The 17,758-nt window shown below is 43.6% G+C and overlaps 1 protein-coding gene across 5 annotated transcripts in view; it reads left to right on the forward strand.

The window, feature by feature from the left end:
- The window catches only part of NHEJ1 (non-homologous end joining factor 1), a 108,748-nt gene that overhangs the window by 41,970 nt on the left and 49,020 nt on the right, over positions 1-17,758 (forward strand). The gene's annotated exons all lie outside the window — the stretch shown is intronic.

Consider the following 17,758-nt stretch of genomic DNA (forward strand, 5'->3'; position numbering starts at 1 on the left):
GTAAGTGACAATATGCTTTTAGTTTCTTTTAATTTTTCAATATTCATAATAAAATAATTTACTAGAAATTAGTAAATACAAGTAAACTACTCTTTGGAGTTCAGAAAATCATAGCACCGCCACAAAGATGTTGACCATGTGGCACTGAAAAAAACATTTATTTTTCACACAGTGATTCACAATCTTAGCATTAGCATGGTGATAAGAATGCAGTTTGTCTTGTATTATTTAGGAGCTGTTCTTGTGTTCTAGGTGATGGGCCCTAGGAACGTCCTCAGTTAGATTTCTCAGCAGTGACTATGGCTACAGTGTTCTCCATCCAATGCTGGAGGTTCAGCTGGTTTGGATCAGAGCAGGTTTAAAGCCAGGCGATTCACATGTCAGGGATCTCTTGCTCAATGGTTTTGCTGAGCCAGAGTAGAGCTAAGTGTTTATGGAATTCATAGGAGCTCTGGCAACCTCCATCTGGCCCTTTCAGATGCTGCACATGACCCTGTTATTGGTGCAGTTCATGCTGTGGATGTGGGAAATCCTGATGAGGTCAGTGCTAGCTTATAACCTAACAACTCTGGGAAGTCCAATCTTTTCTAACCCAAGAAGATTTATTCGGTGCTTACTCTGTGCTGAGCGCTGGGAATATGAAGACAATAGCTCCTCCCCTCAAGAAGTTCTCTTTGTACTGGGGGCTGATATGCTGCGTGCAGACGTGACAATTTGGGGAGGATGCCAGGAACCATGCCAGTGTTTATCTGCCCTCAAAGCACCATGCAGATGATGTGTGGCGCCCCCCACCTGGGCCACCAAAGGCTTCCCACGTGGGAGGGCCAGCTTTTTTGTGTTATTGTTGCTGAGGCAACTGGGGTTAAGTGACTTGCCCAGGGTCACACAGCTAGGACGGGTTACGTGTCTGAGACAAGATTTGAACCCAGGTCCTCCTGACTTTGGGGCTGGTGCTCTGTCCACGGCGCCCCCTAGCTGCCCCAGGGAGGGGGAACTTCTGATGAGCTGTTGGAATAGTCCAGCTAACAGGTGGCTGGTGTTGTCCTTAGATTGGTACTTGTTGGTTGTTGTACCTGAAGCACTGCAGGTAACAGGTAATGAGAACCTAGATCAGCATGGGGGTCCAGGCTGGGCTGGCCAGGTAAGGGGGGAAACGCCCAGGGGGCATTCCCCACTGACGAAAGGAAAACGAGTGTGCTGCAAGCAGAGTGACGGCATAAGGCATGGGACAAGCACCGGGAGTCACAGAACAGTGGGTGCATCTTCCCAGTGTGCAAGGAGAGTGTGTGGCAGGGTCCCGATGCCCTCTAAGTCTCACAGGTAATGTTTCTTCTCGAGCACTCAGGACTCTGTCCTTTGGGAAGCTTACTGACCCCTTAACCAGTCTTCAGATTGTTCTGTATGGTTTCATGAGGCTGGCGTCTGGGCTGAGTAGCGGGACCCGAAGCCGCGTTTGCATTGGATCATTGAGGAAGCAACTCGTGTGGCGCCATTGTCCGAGTCCCCTCAACTCCTATTGCAAGAGTCGTGGTGGGAGAAGCCTTGCTTCCATTCAGTAACCACCTTGTTCTAGTCCGCAGACTGGCCAAGTCCTGTGTGCGAGGCGGCTCACAGGGGAGGGCAGAACAGGTAACGGAGCCTGTCAGCAGCCCCTGCCCAGCTCTCCATGAATAGATCTACACTTTGCGAGAAAAGGGTTAAAAAGCTTCCCTGCTGTTGTTGCTCCATGTTGAATCCCTTCTTTTCTTATTTTTCCACTTGTTACATTATACAGTAAGTGCTTCCAACAAGTAGTCCTTCATTTTCTAACTTGTATTGTCTGCATAGACTCGTTTAATGCTGTGTACCACTGTCACACACACACACACACACACACACACACACACACACAGAGTATTGTCTTATTCGTTGTCACATGGATGTATTTCTTATCACCTTGCTTTGCTTCAGTCAAACCGAGACCGTTAAAGACCTTAGCTTAAAAGGTCAAGGTCTCCCACTGCATCTGGAGCCATCTCTAGTTGTACCAAGCACTCTCTGGCCACTGGACCCAATGGCTCTGGGAGGGGAAAGTGAGGCAGGCGACCTTGCACAGCCCTCCCCCACTTAAATCCAATTTATTTGCATGTCAGGCATACCCTCCCTGATGTCATGGTCCTTTTGGAGAAGAAAGAACAAACAATAACAATGATAAAATTCTCTCCCACAGGCTTTGTTTATACTTTGTAGCATGTAATGCCTTTGGTGGTACAAGGAAGATGGCAGGTACTCAATAAAAACTTTTGTTCTGCTGTGGTTCACTCCCCTACCTTCCCTTCTTGAAGCATGATGCCCTTGTCCTGTGTCCATGTTGTAGGAAGAGAGAGAAAAGGCCTGTGGAATCCATGGACTTGTTTGGAGAAAGGAATATCAAACTTCTGAGTTATTTATGCAATACAGCTATTTCAAACCCATAGAATATTAGTGTTCAGAGGGGCCATGTATCACTAAATCTACCTTCCCTCATGTATAAATGGGAAACTGAGACTCAGAAGTAGTAACTGATTGTATGACACTATCTGGACTTAAATCCCCTGACTCCTAACTCCTAATCAAGTACCCTCTGCATTGTGCCCCATTGCTTTAGCTGGTTCTTGTACATTTGTGAAGACTCTGTGGGAGGGAGCCACTGGAGAACCCTCATGGTCTCTTAGGATACCCTGTTGTGTTTCTGGTGTGGGACATTTGCTTCTTGAACTTGGAAGGTTTCTCTAAGCAGTTGTGGGCCCATCATGACCACCAAATTCTTACAGCTCCTGCAAACAGGACACAGTGAGGTCAGGGGGTCACACAGGGCTGAGCTGGGAGGATGTGCCATTAAAATAAGCAACGCTGAATAGGAAGATAAACAAACTGTGGACAGAGAGCTCTAAATGAAGGATCGGGGGGCCAGGGCTGACGTCAGAGGGCCAGGGGGTCAGTAGCTGGGGTCTGTGTTTCCTGAAGGGAATAGAGTTGGGCAGAAGGCCAGAAAGATGATGTTCGAGGGGTAATAGGGTGGGTAGCCTTCGGTGGAAGTGACCCAGGGGTCTGAGACAAGGAGCAGAACTTGAGAGGTTGAATAGGTCTAAGTTCGGAGCAATAATAAATCTTGGATTTGAAATCCATTTTATCTTTACAAATGACAAGAATCTTTTCTCTTTCCTTACTTGGACTTCACTTGGTGATTGCCCTTTCCTCTCTTGCCTGGGAGCCTTCATTTCTCATTCTCATCCCTGGGCCCCAAGGAGACCAACCTATGAGGAACCTGCTTAGAAGGAGTCTGGCAGCTGAGATTCAAGAGGAAAACAAAAGAGACAAGGGTTGGATAGAGCATAGGAGATATTTCTTAGGAGTAGAAGCCAGCTTCAGGATTGGGAATGGGACTAAAAAGTTAGGGATGGCTAGTGTCCAAGAAAGACCATTACTGTACAGGAGCCTTGTGCCCAAGGGAGCTGGGCTAAAAGAATGACAGAATGCCCTCCCAGCCATGTCCCTCATGGTCCTTCCCACCCCTTGGCCCTCTCTGTGCATCCTCCTTCCCATCTGGTTGCCATCAGGCTGTGTGGCTGCTGGCGGGCTCTTTATTTATTTATCCCAGCATAATGGGGTGAGGAGGGAGCTGGCCCAGGCTTGGCATTCCGGGGCCGTGCCACAGAGCCACAGGCGGTTTGCATGGGTGTGTGAGTCACTAGGGCCGCATGCTGCTCAAACCAGACGTGGCCAGGCTCAAAATAGAGCTCCGCCCTCTGCAGCTGGCTGCCCCTGGCCAGGGACCAGCCCTCAGCACTGGCACTTGGGCAGCTTCATGAAGTGGGTTCCTCCAGGGTGGGGGTCCTGGCAGAGTTACTGCCTGTCATCTCCCTGGCCCCGAGGGGTTTCAATGTAGTTGGCTACTCCCCATTACAACACTGATCCCAGTGTTGAGCCCAGATCATGATGGCTCTGCTCGAAGTCCACAGGATTTACCTTCCAAAAAGAAACTCAGTCTCATTTATTGCAATTTGGGGTCAACCTCTTTCTTCCCCTTTGGACACCTGGTCATGTCCACTCTAGGGCCAACATCATAAGGTCCTGCATCTGATGCTTATGAGGTCTTGGACATGTCTGTCATTTGCCTTTGGCCTTTTGGTGTCGTTACTGCTACATAAATTCAGTCTGGGGTGGGGGGGTGTTAGCCCCACTCAGAGGTAAGCACAGGGTGTTAAAATGCATCTTGATAAGGCCTTTCCTTTCAATTTTGTGAGTGCCATGGTTGGTGAAGAGGAACCCATTGGTGATACTGTACTCTAGTACTCTCTTCCCTAAAATAGGACTATTTGAAAGCAGATATTGTGAAACCTTCTATTTGATTTTCTTTATACCTATATTACTCTTCCCTTAGGTCTGGCCACTGCGTTGTCTTTAGTTTTCATTTTGAAGTGTCTTCAAAACAAATCGATCATTTCTTACAATTTCTTTTTTATCAATGAATAGATATTTCCTGACAAATGCCTACATTGATCCCTTCAGAAATTACAGTTTAATTTGCCGTTAACAAAAAGGATCAGGGACATGTCTTTTACTTTGGGGAATGTGACATTAGGATTGACCATTGTGTTTGACTGAAGTCGGGTGGCCTCTACACGATGACTTTCTTTCCGTTGTTACAATTGTGTATATTGTTCTTCAGATGCTTCCTTCATTGCATTATTCCATACAATTAAGACTTCCCAGTGCTCTGAATTCTTCACATTAGTCATACCTGATAGCACTATGATATTTCATTACATTATGATGGTATGATTTATTACTGATTTCCCTGTTGGGCACAAGTTTTATTTATTTATATATATTTTAATTTATATCCTTGATCTTTCTCCTGATCTTCTGTTTCATATTACCAATTGTGGCTGGACACTCATCTTCATCTGGATAGCCCATAGACATCTCAAACTTAATGTGTTCATTATATGCTTTTCCTCTGCCTTTCCTCCCAGATTTCCATCTTTCTTTTGAGGTCACCACTAGCTTTCCAGTTTCCCAAGTTCATGACCATCAGTGTCATTCTGTCTTACTCTTTTCCCAACCCCTCCCTTGATGTTGCCAACAAATTGTCGAGCCTTGTCAGTTCTCCCCCTAAAATGGCTCTGCCATCTATCCTTTTCTTTTCATTTATATGACCATCACTTTAGTTTATAGGCTTTCACCCTCCCTTCCCTTAATTGTTGCAGTAGCCTCCTAATTGCTTTTCTTGCATTCACTTTTTCTTTTCTCTATACTATCTTTCTCAGTTCTGAAGCCCAGGTTTGATTCTATAACTCCATGGCTTAATAATCAGCACTTGCTCCCTGTTACCTCCAAAGTAAGTGCAAATTCCTTAGCCTGCTTTTTAATAAATAAAATAAATATGAAAAATAAAACACATCTTATATCTATATAAAATATATTATTTTATATAAAATAGATAATAGGTAATAACTATATATATATATATATATATATATATATATAACACATATTTTTCATGATCCAGCCAAAATAGCTTTCCCTCATGGCCTACCTTCTCCTTTTCATGTGTCTTTGCAGTCAGTGTCTGTTCCTCATTCTTAGAACTCCTTCCTTCCTTCTCTTTGCCTCATAGAATCCCTTGCTTCTTTCAAAATGCAGCTCAAATCCCACCTTCTCCACTAAGCCCATGTTGTTCTCCCAGACTGCTAGTGTCCTTCCTTTCTTCCTAGTTACCTTATATTTTATTTAGTATTTTACTTAGTATTTTATTTAGCATTTATTTAGTATTTATCCCATATACATATAAAGCACTCATAATGCATGTACAACCTTCTTTAGTTGAACTTAAGTTCCTCCATAGGGACGATTGTTTCCTTTTTCTTCTTGTATCCTCAGCCCTGGCACAGAGCTGGGTACTTAAAAAGTACTTATTGACTTATGGAATGATTAAATGTGATATCATGGAAAGAGCCCAAAGGAGACCTTGATTCAAATTCTGTCTCTGAGCTGTGGGACTCTATGCACACAGGTAATTTATCTCCCTGAGTTAGGATTTCTTTAGTTATAAAATAGAGGGGACTCTTGTAGCTGCTCCTGTCGATAGAGCTGTGGTAAGTGTCAATGATATGATGTTTCTAAAGCCTTCCAGAATTTCTCCACCTCCTGGCTCTCTCACCTTGGTGATGTCTCTGCCCTGCATCCTTCTATTCTGATTAGTCTCTAACACATCCCCACTATCTGTGAGGTACCCAGAACATATTTCTTTCAACTTTGGCTATTATCCATCTCTGGAATTTTCCATCTCTTCTCTTGTTCCTTCTCATCCCTTCATTTCCTCCCTACATTTTTTCAGGTCCCCTTTATTTATTGACTTCTTCCTTTAGAATGGAAGCTCCTTGAGGGTAGGGGACTGTCTTTTTTGCTTGAATTTAATTTTAAATTCGCACAGTGACTGACAATAACTTTTAAGGAAGTACTTAAATGCTCTTTTTATCTGTCTTTATAAATCTTAAAGTACTATATAAATGTTAGCTATTGTTACTTTGTGGGCTGATATATTGGCATTTTTCTCATGGAGATTAGATTTATTGTGGAGGGACCATCGCCAATATCAACAGATTATCTTTATTGAGCACCTTTGTAGTAAATACAGTGGGGTTATATTTTTTAAAAATTCAATATGCTTCTTGTTCTCAGGGAGTTTTCAGTCTGGTAGGAAAAACAAGCCAAATGAACACTGATACTATACATTTACACATATACCAAATGACCTAATAATTGTAAAGCACTTAGCACAGTGCCTGAGCATAGTAATCACTTTATAAATATTAGCAATCATTTTTATATAATACATTTACAAATAGCCACATATATATATATATATATATATATATATATACCTTGACAGAAAATAGGAGATTATTTATGATGGACTCAAGGTTTATGCCAAGTTATTTGGAGGGGGGGTAACATTCTAATGCTATAGAAGGAAAGATTCTCTTGCTCTCTTGGGTGGTCTTGCTTTAACTTTTATTTTCTTTTCTTTAACTGGAAGTTGTGTGGGTGCTTATTGGAAAGTGATGATTATGTAAAAAGCAAAATGCATTTATGTATGCATTTGCAAATACAGTATTTGCACCATAATATGCAAAATGCATCTTTAAAAAAAAAAGGCTTCCTAGAAAACATAGATAATTATCTGAGATATAAATTAGAAAAAGTATGCTTTTTCATTAGTAAAATCATTCCTATATAATACATGTTCAAATAATCTTATATATACCTTAAGAGACAGTAGGAGATTTTTTGTGATGGACTCAAGGTTTATACCAAGTTTTTTTTTTTTGGGGGGGGGGGTTAGTATTCTAATGCAATAGAGGTACAGATTCTCTTGCTCTTTTGGGTGGTCTTGTTTTAAATTTTTTTTTCCTTTTCTTTAACTGGAAATAGTGTGGTTGCTTATTGGAAAGTGATGATTGTATAAAAAGCAAAATGCATCCATGTATAAATTTGTAAATATAATATTTGCACCAGAATATGCAAAATGCTTATTTTTTGTTTTTTTAAAGAAAAGCATCCTAGAAAACATAGGTCATTATCTGAGAAATAAATTACAAAAAGTATGATTTTTCATGAGTGGTAGAATAAGTGATGAAACTGAAAATTTAAATAAAATAGAAAGGGGGTCTTTGATATAACTGAATAAAGCTCTCTTCCTCCTTTGAAGCTTAAACCAAACAAATACCATAGAGTGTCTTCCTCCCATCTCTTACCTTACAGACTCCCTTCTAAATGATTGTGGGTGCATGTAGAGTGAAGAGGATCTTTTGGAAGAATGGTCATATCCTATTTGGCTTGAAGGAGAAATTATCTTCAGGACCTTCACTCCATAGGAGCTGACCAAGAAGGAGAAAGGACCAAGTTGATTGTTAGTAGCATTCTCAGTTTCTTAGTGAATACAAGTGTGGGCAGAACTGAAATCTGTATCCTTTAGTTACTTCATCATTTTTGGAATTATCAGTAATTCTGATAGGTAAAGGTTTGTTTGAAACCTTCATATGGTCCCAGTCTGGAGGGACATCCTGATTATCCTCGGTAAATATTGTTGAGTGCACAGAGCTGTCACTAGACTTAGTTGTATCCACTTCTGTCCAGAACAGAAATCACCATGCAAAGTCCTCCAAGAGGATTGTCAAGAAACAAGAGGAACTAAAGACTTTGGCCATGGGACCTTGAATGTGGCTATCTGAGGGAACCCCAGTAACTGCTTTGGTGCCTTTCCCTCATTATCCGTTCTTAGAGGGAAGCAATATGTATACTTTTCTTTGACTTCACCTTAGTTATTTTTTTCCCTCCTTAGATCCATGAGACATTCTTACATTTTCTGCTCACTACCCTAGTAGTAATGGTAATGCTTTAGAGATCCAGGGCTCATTCCAATTGTGCCTGCCCTTGTTGGAGCTGTCCAGGTTTGACCATTAGTTATTGACAGATTGAGAGTCTCTCATCCCTGAAGCTGCCCCAGAAGTCTCCGGCTTGAATCAAATGGCCCTTGTTATGGCCCCATATAGAATTCAGAATATCACTTTTCAGTTTGTCCACATGTGTAAATATATGTTTCTATAGATATAAAAATTGAGAGAGTCTGTGAATTACTTTTTTTTTTCTATACCCCTTTTCATGGGGCAGGCTAATGAGATGCATGTCATTAAAGGGCTGATGTTTTGTGGAATGGGAGCCTTTTAAACTGGATGTGCCTGGCTTAGTCATGGCAAATATTTACCAAAAAAAAAAAAAAAAAAATAGGGACATACCATATAAAATTAGAGTTCTGAAAATAGTACTGAGAGAGGGAGAACCAAAAAAACCCAGGACAGAAAATACAGCCCAGACTGTTCAGGAGAGAAGGAAAAAGAGATAAAACGAGAGAAACCTCGGCAGTAAAAACAGCATCTTGGTAAACAGACTATAAAAAAAATTGTGACCTGCTTTCTGGCAGCCCTGGCGGCTGTTGAGCAGGCGAAGGTGGCGGAGCCGGCGTCTGTGTGGACATGCGGTGCCCGGGGCGCACGGCTCCCCCAGCTGCGTAGGGCGTTAAATTTAGCCACATAATGATGGGCCTGAAGAGCAGCCTCTTGTTGACCACATAGTAATTACTGCCTCGCTTTATGAATTTTATTTTGCTTATTCTGTTTCCTTCTCCTTTGGCACGAAGGCATCCTGGGGAGGGGGAAGTCCCACTCCCATAACCCTCCCTCGTATGCAAACCACAGTCTTTGAGGGGGCTAGGGGCCTTAGACCATGAGGGGGAGAGGTGGCTTTTCTGGTTGATCAGGGAAAGGAAAAAGGCTCCCTGGTGCCCAAGATCCTCAGTTTATCATTGGGAAAGGCCCATGTGGGACTTGCACTACCTCCTACTCAGTGGACCTGGAGAAAGTGACTGTCCTCAAGACTTTGGTCTGGGATTGCTTTCATTTGGCATTTGACTCTGAGAAGTTGGGCTTCTCAAATTAAATCCAGAGAGTTTAGGCTTCTGGTTATTGTTTAATATTTGTGCTTTAGTCTTAAATAACTCAGTTCCTTCAAGTTCTTACCTGGAGCATCACCTTTCTAGACCACGGAGAGCTTTACTATACCATAGTTAACAACTGCCATAACAGCTAGCGTTTTCACAGCACTCTAAGATTTGCAGGGCACTGTATGAATGTTATCTTGTGCATATTGTTTTGGTCTCATCTCTGAACTGAGCCCCAATACAACTAAAGATCTGCTTCAGATTATGCTGCTCTGGCACGATGACCCTATGATAATGTATTTCCACTGGAAATAACTTGTTGAAACTTTAAATCCTGCTCTGGGCTCTAGACTAGCCCCTCTGACATTGCTAGGGTTGAGCAGCGTGTTTATATCCCAAGTGTCTCCCATCACTCCGAGATGCGTTATTACTTTGAGAACTGGCTACCTCCCCAATCGTGAGGACAGGGTAGGAAGCCCTTGGTTGCAGGCCAAAACAGTCTGGTCGGTGTGGGGAAGGAGATGGTTGAAGGACTGTTGGACAAGTTGTGTAGGCCAGGCAGATGGGTCATGAGGGGCGAAGTTTCTGAATGGTGACCTAGGCTGTCACCTGTGCCCCCACAGTGGCTCCCGAACCAAGGAAGTAGTGGAAAAGGAAAAGCAAACAGGAGCTGCAGTTGGGGCATTTGGTCTGTCCCACCTTAACCAAGACTGTCCTGTTTGTGTCTAGGAGTGGGATGGCTCCCAAGGCCAAGTGGGAACGTGTTGGGGAGAGGCCTCTTGCTGCCCTTATTTTCCCAAAACAAAGGAAGCTCCTTGCATTGCTGGAAGTCGCGTGCTTGGAGTCTGAGTTTGTTATTGCCTGATAACCCGGCCACTGGCCCCTGCCCTTCTCTTCACCCCATACAGTCTCTGGTGCAGTGTGAGCGGCTTCCGGCCCCTCGTTGCAGGCCCTAGATTCACTTTCCATCCTGGTCTGGGAGGGCAGCGTCTTGTGGTCTTAAAATCCATTGTGCTTGAGCTGTTCCCAGGTAGATTCAGGGATCAGGCCCCAGTCCTGTCTAGGAGTGACAGACGGGCCAGGGAGTTTTTGAGGAAACTGGGGAAGCTCGAGGGGGGAATGTTTCCTTAGCCTTTGGTGCCCAAGTGCTTACAGTATTGGCATTCAGGGCCGGGGTTGGGCTAGAGGACCTCGGGGGCCCTGCTAATTCACTAAATGAGAGCCATGAGGCAGGCCAAGGAGGAGGAGAGCTCTGGCAGTGTGGATGGAGGGCTAGATTTGGAGTCACAGGAACTGCGTTTTAGTCCTGGCACTGCCATTACCTCCTTGTGGGCACTCGGGTGAGATAGCCAACCTCTGGGGAGCTTGATTTCTTGATTGGTAAAATGAGGAAGTTGGAAGAATTGACCTCCTTGATCCTCTCTTTAAGCTTGAGATCTATAGGATCCTATAGTTAGGGCTACTTTAAAAAAAAATAGATTTTCATTGATATCTTTTGTTTTTACATCACAGCCTTTTCAAATGGTGTCCTAAAATTTCCTTCTTGATGTGGTTTTGGTTATAAACCCTGACCCCAAGATTAGGGTGCTTAGGAGCATGTTTTAAAGAATGGGAGTGGTGAAGAAAAGGCATTTAAATGTGTCCAGAGGTTGTCCTGTGCTTTAGTGAGTAGTAACCATATTGATCTCTGCAGTCATTATCTGGAGAAAAAAAAAAAAACTGGAGTGCAAGTTTTAGTAAGTTCTTTGGGACTCAGAGGACACACAGTGGAGATGTCTTGGGTTAGAAATGTGAATTATTGGATGCTGTTTTGTAGGGTTCTGTAGAGGAATTCAAACAGAGACAGCAAGAAAACAAGGATGGGAAAAATAGCTGGTGGATGAGTGGGTGTGAGAAGCTTAGTTAAAAAGAATTGTTGTTGTTGTTGTTTTCCTGTTAGGAAAATAGAAATGAAAGAGCAGAGAAAGTCAGACAACATTATGTGGTAACGAAACCAAAAATTCAGATGGCTTGCCATCTTCATGAGGATGAGATTAAGAGCACTCTGGATTCTATGATGATGGAGAGACTGATAAAAAAGAAATGGCTAGTCCTAGTTTTGCAGTTGGCTGAAGCATTATCTGTTTTCCATAACTGGAAACTGATAAGTGTAATTGGAAGCTTTGAGTGAAGCAACGTGTTAGATGGCCTAAGAAATCCTGGTCTGGTCCAGTCTTCTTGAGAATATGTTTCAAGGTAGTAGAAAAAAGTAGGGCAACAAGCTAGACTATTTTAAGGAAGACTAAAGGAAAGGGATAGGATTGGAGAGATTGGAAAAGTGAGAGTAATAACAGCTGCCATTTAGAGAATGGGACTTCTCTAAGTCTCTAAGACACTTGACACACATTATCTCATTGGAGCAAATGAAGCAAATGGGGGCTAGTTTGCACTTTTTTGGTCAAGGCTAAGAAGAAACTTCATGTTTTATACTGCTTCCTTATACCCCTTGGACCATCTAAGGAACAGAGGATCTCATGAAATGAGAATAGGAATGAGTACTGCTTTCTTCCCTTTTTCCCAGCTTTCTTAGACTTGACTAGCAAGTAAAGAGTCCAATCAAGATGCTGATGGGTTTAGGCCCTTTCGGGGCTTTCAGCCATCTCTCTTATACCCAGTTATCCTTCAGTTCTAGTTTCCTGAACCCCAGTCAGTGGAAATCTAGGTTTTAGGCAGGGATACTCGGGTCAGGTCCAGAGTCATTTCTGTGTGTGAGCATTGGGTGGGAGAGGAGCGTGGCCCTGGCCCTGTCACCAGCAGGGAGCAGTAAACTCTGGCCATACAGGACCCAGACGTTCTTTGTCCGACTGTGTTTTCCCAGTGTCTCCTGGGGAGTGATTCAGGGCCAAGGTGATCATGGGTTTGGAGCCCAGATGAAAGGATTCCGGGGACCACAAGACAAGGTCCCTTGTGTGGCAGCTGGCTGGAGGATGAGGGAGTGAGCGTGTGGAGGTCAGTGACGTAATTCCTGCACTGTTCAGGGGAGGAGGAGGAGAAGGTTCGTGGTGTGTCTCCTTATAAAGAGGCCCTCACCACATGAAGTAATTGGTGAAGGTGATCCCACCGTGAGTCACCCAGGAAGGGACGCCGTGTGCCGGAGCCCAGGAGGGAGGAATTGTGGATTTCCCTCTTGCTCCTTCTATGTTTTTATGCATCATGTGGGTCGTCTTAGTCACCCAGGCTTCCTTGTCTAAGGCCCATCCCCTGGTATTTTTTGTTTGTTTGTTTTATTTCTCATCTATCATTTTGTTCTTGATTTTCAGTCTTTTATCTCAGGTTTACACTCTTGCTTTCGGAAGACCCAAACCACACTTACTGTGTTTGCCATTTGAGGAGGTAGCCTTGTGGCTCCTAGCCCAACTTGGTTTTTCCTGGACTTTAGGTTTGTTTTCCCCTTCCCAGGTGGGTGGCATGTCCTGGGACTGGAATTCTAAGGAGCCCCAGGGGGCCCCTGAGTCTGGGGTGTCCATCAGTTGGGGACAGCTCTAGTCTGGCCTTTATTGAGGTCTGGGGCTGCATAGAGCTCTGGGGAGTGCCCCTGTAATCAGCCAGCCACCAACCCCGTACTGCCTTGTAATAAGGCTGCTCTATATTTGTTCTGTTTATATTCTCCTCTGTAATAATGCCATAGCCCTCATTGCTTTCTCCCTTTTGGGGAGATTTTCTGGGTAATAGAAAAATTTGAAATGGTATGCATGTGAAGTCCAAGAAAATTTTACTCAGGATGAGTCTTTTAATTGGTGTGTGTGTGCATCTGTCTGTCTGTCTGTCTGTGTATGTGTGAAAGACAGACAGGCAGAACGACAGAAAAAGAAACAGACAGGCATTATGGTGTTAGGGTTATATGAGGAGTGGGTAGCACATGGGTGTGTGCTATGTGGTTGTAGTAGATATGGAATGAATTTCTGCAGGGGCAGTAACAAGTAGGGAATGTGGTTGGAGTTGGGTATGTGTGGGAGATCTATGAAGGTGGATAGTGCAGTGATGGAAAACCCTTCTGAGGCACATGGCAAACCAAGTTTAATATTGAGAATTGAACATGTGGCCTTGGCTAGAAGAATTTTAAAACTTAAATAATCTCTTCAGTCTGATACCTCAGGTAATCTTGATCCCAACTTCTTCTGGCCTGGGTGCCCCAATGCCATCCAGCTTTTGAACATCCTTTATTTCCTTTGTTTCCTGATATCAGATCCAGAAGAAAGTCGGAGAAACGGTTCAGCATAATGGATAGGTATTTAAACCCACTCGCCTTGCCATAACTCAGCCAATTGAACAATTCATTGCTGAGCCCTATCAGAAAGAAACGGCACTGAGCAATGAATTGTTCCTTAGCTTTGTGTTCTTCCTTATGGACTCTCAAACTAATTTACCTGTTAGTGAGTTTTAGGAGCAGTTATTGCTGAGCTGTAGCTTAGCAATCTTAAGACACCTCCCCTCCCCCCTTTCCCCTTCCCCTTGTGGTGCACCCCCCCTCCCCCAACTGATTCTATAAATACTTTATTATATGGCACCAGTAAAACTTCAAGTATTTCTTTTTATTAGTGCTACATAATATGGTAATTGTGTGACAGAGTAGGGCTCCTGTGAACAGCCTCCACCCTTTTCCTAGGTGTGGCTTCTCACCACCAAAGCTTGGGCTGGGCCCACAGGCCCCTCTGTTCCTCTTCAAGGATGCTGCTAACTTGGAGGAGGGGGCTGGGTCCTTCCTTAGGTAGTGCTGAAGGGGTCTGGGGCCTTGATGGAGCCGGGTCTGGGCAATGAGATAGCTGTCTTTCTCTTCCTAGAAGAACAACTAGGGTCTTGCCAGGTTATTACTAACCACTCCATGGGGACATGAGGGCTGCCCTAGCCTTTGAGTGTGGCCCTCACGTGGCCAAGGAGGAGGTTGTGAACTTGGACCCTGGGCAGTGGTGGCTGCTCCGGCCTGAGGAAGTGTCTGGTTCATGGGCCTTGTCAGCTCTTCTTGATAAAGACCATTCCTTCCAATTTCTCTAGGACTCATTTTCTGTGGTGATCATTGTAAAGCCTCACCTCCATCTGCCTTCTGTCTATGGTCAGTCCTGTGTCTTCCTGCATTAGCTCAGACCTCTCCACGGCGGGAGGTTGGTGATTGAGGCCATTGCTCAGTCCACCTTGTGTCCCTTGTCTGCTGCTGTATGGAGCACTCTGATATCAGGCAGTCCTTCTCTGACTCCTAGCCTCTCCAGCTCCTGTCGAGCTTTAATCAGCATCTCTAGTCAGATGACGCTCAGGTCCGGGTATACCTAGACCCAGTCTTGGTCCTCCCTGCAGTCCTCCATCACCAACTGTCCCATAAGGGACACTTTATCCTCCTCCACCTTTGAGCTTCCTCTGTCCCCCAGGGGCACTCCTGCTGTCTCGGCAGAGGCCCACGTTTGCAACCTTAGCACTCTCTTCAACTTCTTCCTTTTCTTCCCCCATATGACCACTTAGTTGTCAAATCTTAGCTTTGCTACCTCCAACATGGCCCTTGAATTCACTCCTTTTTCTCTATTTTTGTGATGTCCAGCCTACTTCAGGCCTTTACCACCTCTCTTCTGGACTGTTGTCCCAGCTTCCTACTCAGTCCCTCTTCTTAAATCCTCTCTTCCCTGATATATCCTTCACACAGCTCCCAGAGTGATTTCTCTGACATAGCTAGGTCATTCTCTTACTTAGTAAACTCTAATCACTCCCTATTGCCCCTAGAGTCAGATGTACACTATGTATGTATGCATGTAATCTTTCTTCAGAGCCTGTCTCTGGCTTACCTCCTCAGTCTTAGGTGTTACTGCCCTTCCCCCAGCATAATCTCCGATTCAGCCGTGGTCTTCCTTGGATGCTAGCCTTTCTTACTGTTCCTCATGTATAGTCCTTTATCGCTCACCTCTTTACCTGGGCACAGGCTCCTCCCATGCATGCTGCCCTTATGCGCTTCCCTCACCTTCATCTCTTAGAAGCTCTTTTTTCTTTCAAGCCTCTGCATGTGCCATCTGATGCAAGAAGCCTCCCCCTCCAAACTACTTATGTTCACTTTGTGTACAGGTATGTATGGGTATGGGTATATATGCATATGTGTGTGTGTGTGTGTAAAATATGTACTATATATGTATGTGCATGTATGGAGTGTGTATGTGTGTTGGTATGGTTGTATAGTGTGTAATGTGTGTGTAGAGACAGTGAGTTCCTGTAAGTGTATGTGTGAGTATGTATGTATAGAGTGTCTGGGTGAATGTTTATAGAGTGTGTGCATGTCTGTGTGTATAGAGTATGTACACGTGTGTACATGTAAATATAATATGTAATATTAGTACAATAATTTCTATTATTATTAATTATTGTTACATAGTCCCTGCCCTCAAGAAACGCATATTCTTTTAGAGGAGGCAATCTCATTTTTGTCTTTATAGCTCCACTGCCTAGCACAGGTAAATTCTTGGTGATTGATTGAAAGTTTTCATTTGGAAGAATATTTTGTTTTTTCAGTGCTGCATCCATAGCTGTTCCTGTTTCTTATTTCCTAAGGTGATTGGTCTCTTGCTGTTTACTTACTGATACGGTAAAGATGTTGCATTGAATCTTATTAACTTCAGCAGCTGCTCTCAGAACTAAGGGTAATTTACCTTCCAGACCCTGAATATCAATAGGGAAGAGAACTAGGGACCACTACCTAAAGAGTGGTAACTCTTTAGTTAACAGAAAACTACCCCTCCACCCCCAGGCATTGGGAGTAGAGTCGTATGGATCTCTTTGCTAGTTGCCCACCTTCTGCATGTGAGCCAAACTCTAAACTGGACCCTGCTGTCCATTCTTCAGTTCTTCTGTGGATCCCTGGGCATCACATCTTTCCACTCGCTGGACTCAGCCAAGGTTAATATTAGACCTAGCTGGGCTGATGTTCCTGAAAGCCACAGGGTGTTGTTAATATTTATGTGGCCACAGAGGCTCATCAATATTCATGAGAGTTCTGCATCCTTCCTTCAGGCCTCTAGCCTAGAGAAAATAGTTATGATTAGAACTTCTGGGGCCGATATAATGACTACGTGTTAACCAGTATTCAATGAAATGAGGGTTTGTTGGATCCTAGGAGATGGTGAGGGCATTCCTTTTACATGGGGGTGTTGGAGTTAATCACAGAAGATTTCTTAGAGAAAATAACAGGCCATATCAGGTATTAGGGATACCTTAAGTAGATACTTCAAGGCAGGAGATGGAGGGTCTTGCAAGAAAATTTGCAGAAATAATTTCTTGGCAGAAGGAAGGGATATGGCTAGGGTTAGGGACGGAATTCTTATGTGGCTTTTGGTGAGAAAATCAAAATCAATTTAAGAAAAATAAGATGACATCTTTTTCCCCTCTCCACATCTCTATTTGTGACAGCTCTAACTGAGCTCTCCCAGATCATCCTAACCCTCCTTCGTTAGTAGAAGCTCATTCCTATGATTTCCTCCCTTTCTCCCTCCTTGGGGAGTTTAGCTTGTTTCTTAAAGCAATAGCACATAGTTCAGTGTTTTTTGAACAAATCAAAGGCTTGGTTTCAAAGGAGGCACAATTGTGGTATGGTCTTAGTGTGGAATTTTTCTAAGTGATATTAGTGGAGGAGAGGAGCAGGGAGCATGAGAATTTGGAACAGAAAATAAAACAAAATTGAATTTTAAAGAGTAAAACCTAACACGGGAGCATTTTGAAATCCTCCTAGTTTACTCAATTCTACTGTTGCCTTGGCATTTTGGTGCCCATATCTTAACAAAAATGTGAATATATGTCCATTTCCATTGACATAGAGCTTTTTTAGTTGCTTCCAGCTGGAAATAATCTTCCTCTACTTTTCTCCCCAGTGCTTTTTACTCTCACTTTCCTCCCCACTTTTTTTTTTTTTTTTTGTGGGACAGGGAATGAGGGAAGGACAAGTAGGGAATTTTTTTCTCTGATGTGGATCTGCAACTCATAAGAGCATGTAAAGAGAGATTTAGAGCTGGAAGGGACCTTGAAGTCCTTCTAGTGCAGCCCCTGACTTTACAGATGAGGAACCTAGAGAGGATGACGTGGCCAGTCTTACCTAAGTAGATAAATAGCAAGGAGTGCTCACAATCGACATGCTTTTCCATGATGCCATGCTCAGTCTTGGAGATTTGCCTGAGAGGTTGTATGTCATCAAAAACAGGATCGAAATCCAGGTCTTTTGACTCCCGTGTCCTC

This window comes from Sarcophilus harrisii, chromosome 3 (assembly GCF_902635505.1).
Source record: "Sarcophilus harrisii chromosome 3, mSarHar1.11, whole genome shotgun sequence".
In the NCBI taxonomy this organism is placed as follows: Eukaryota; Metazoa; Chordata; class Mammalia; order Dasyuromorphia; family Dasyuridae; genus Sarcophilus; species Sarcophilus harrisii.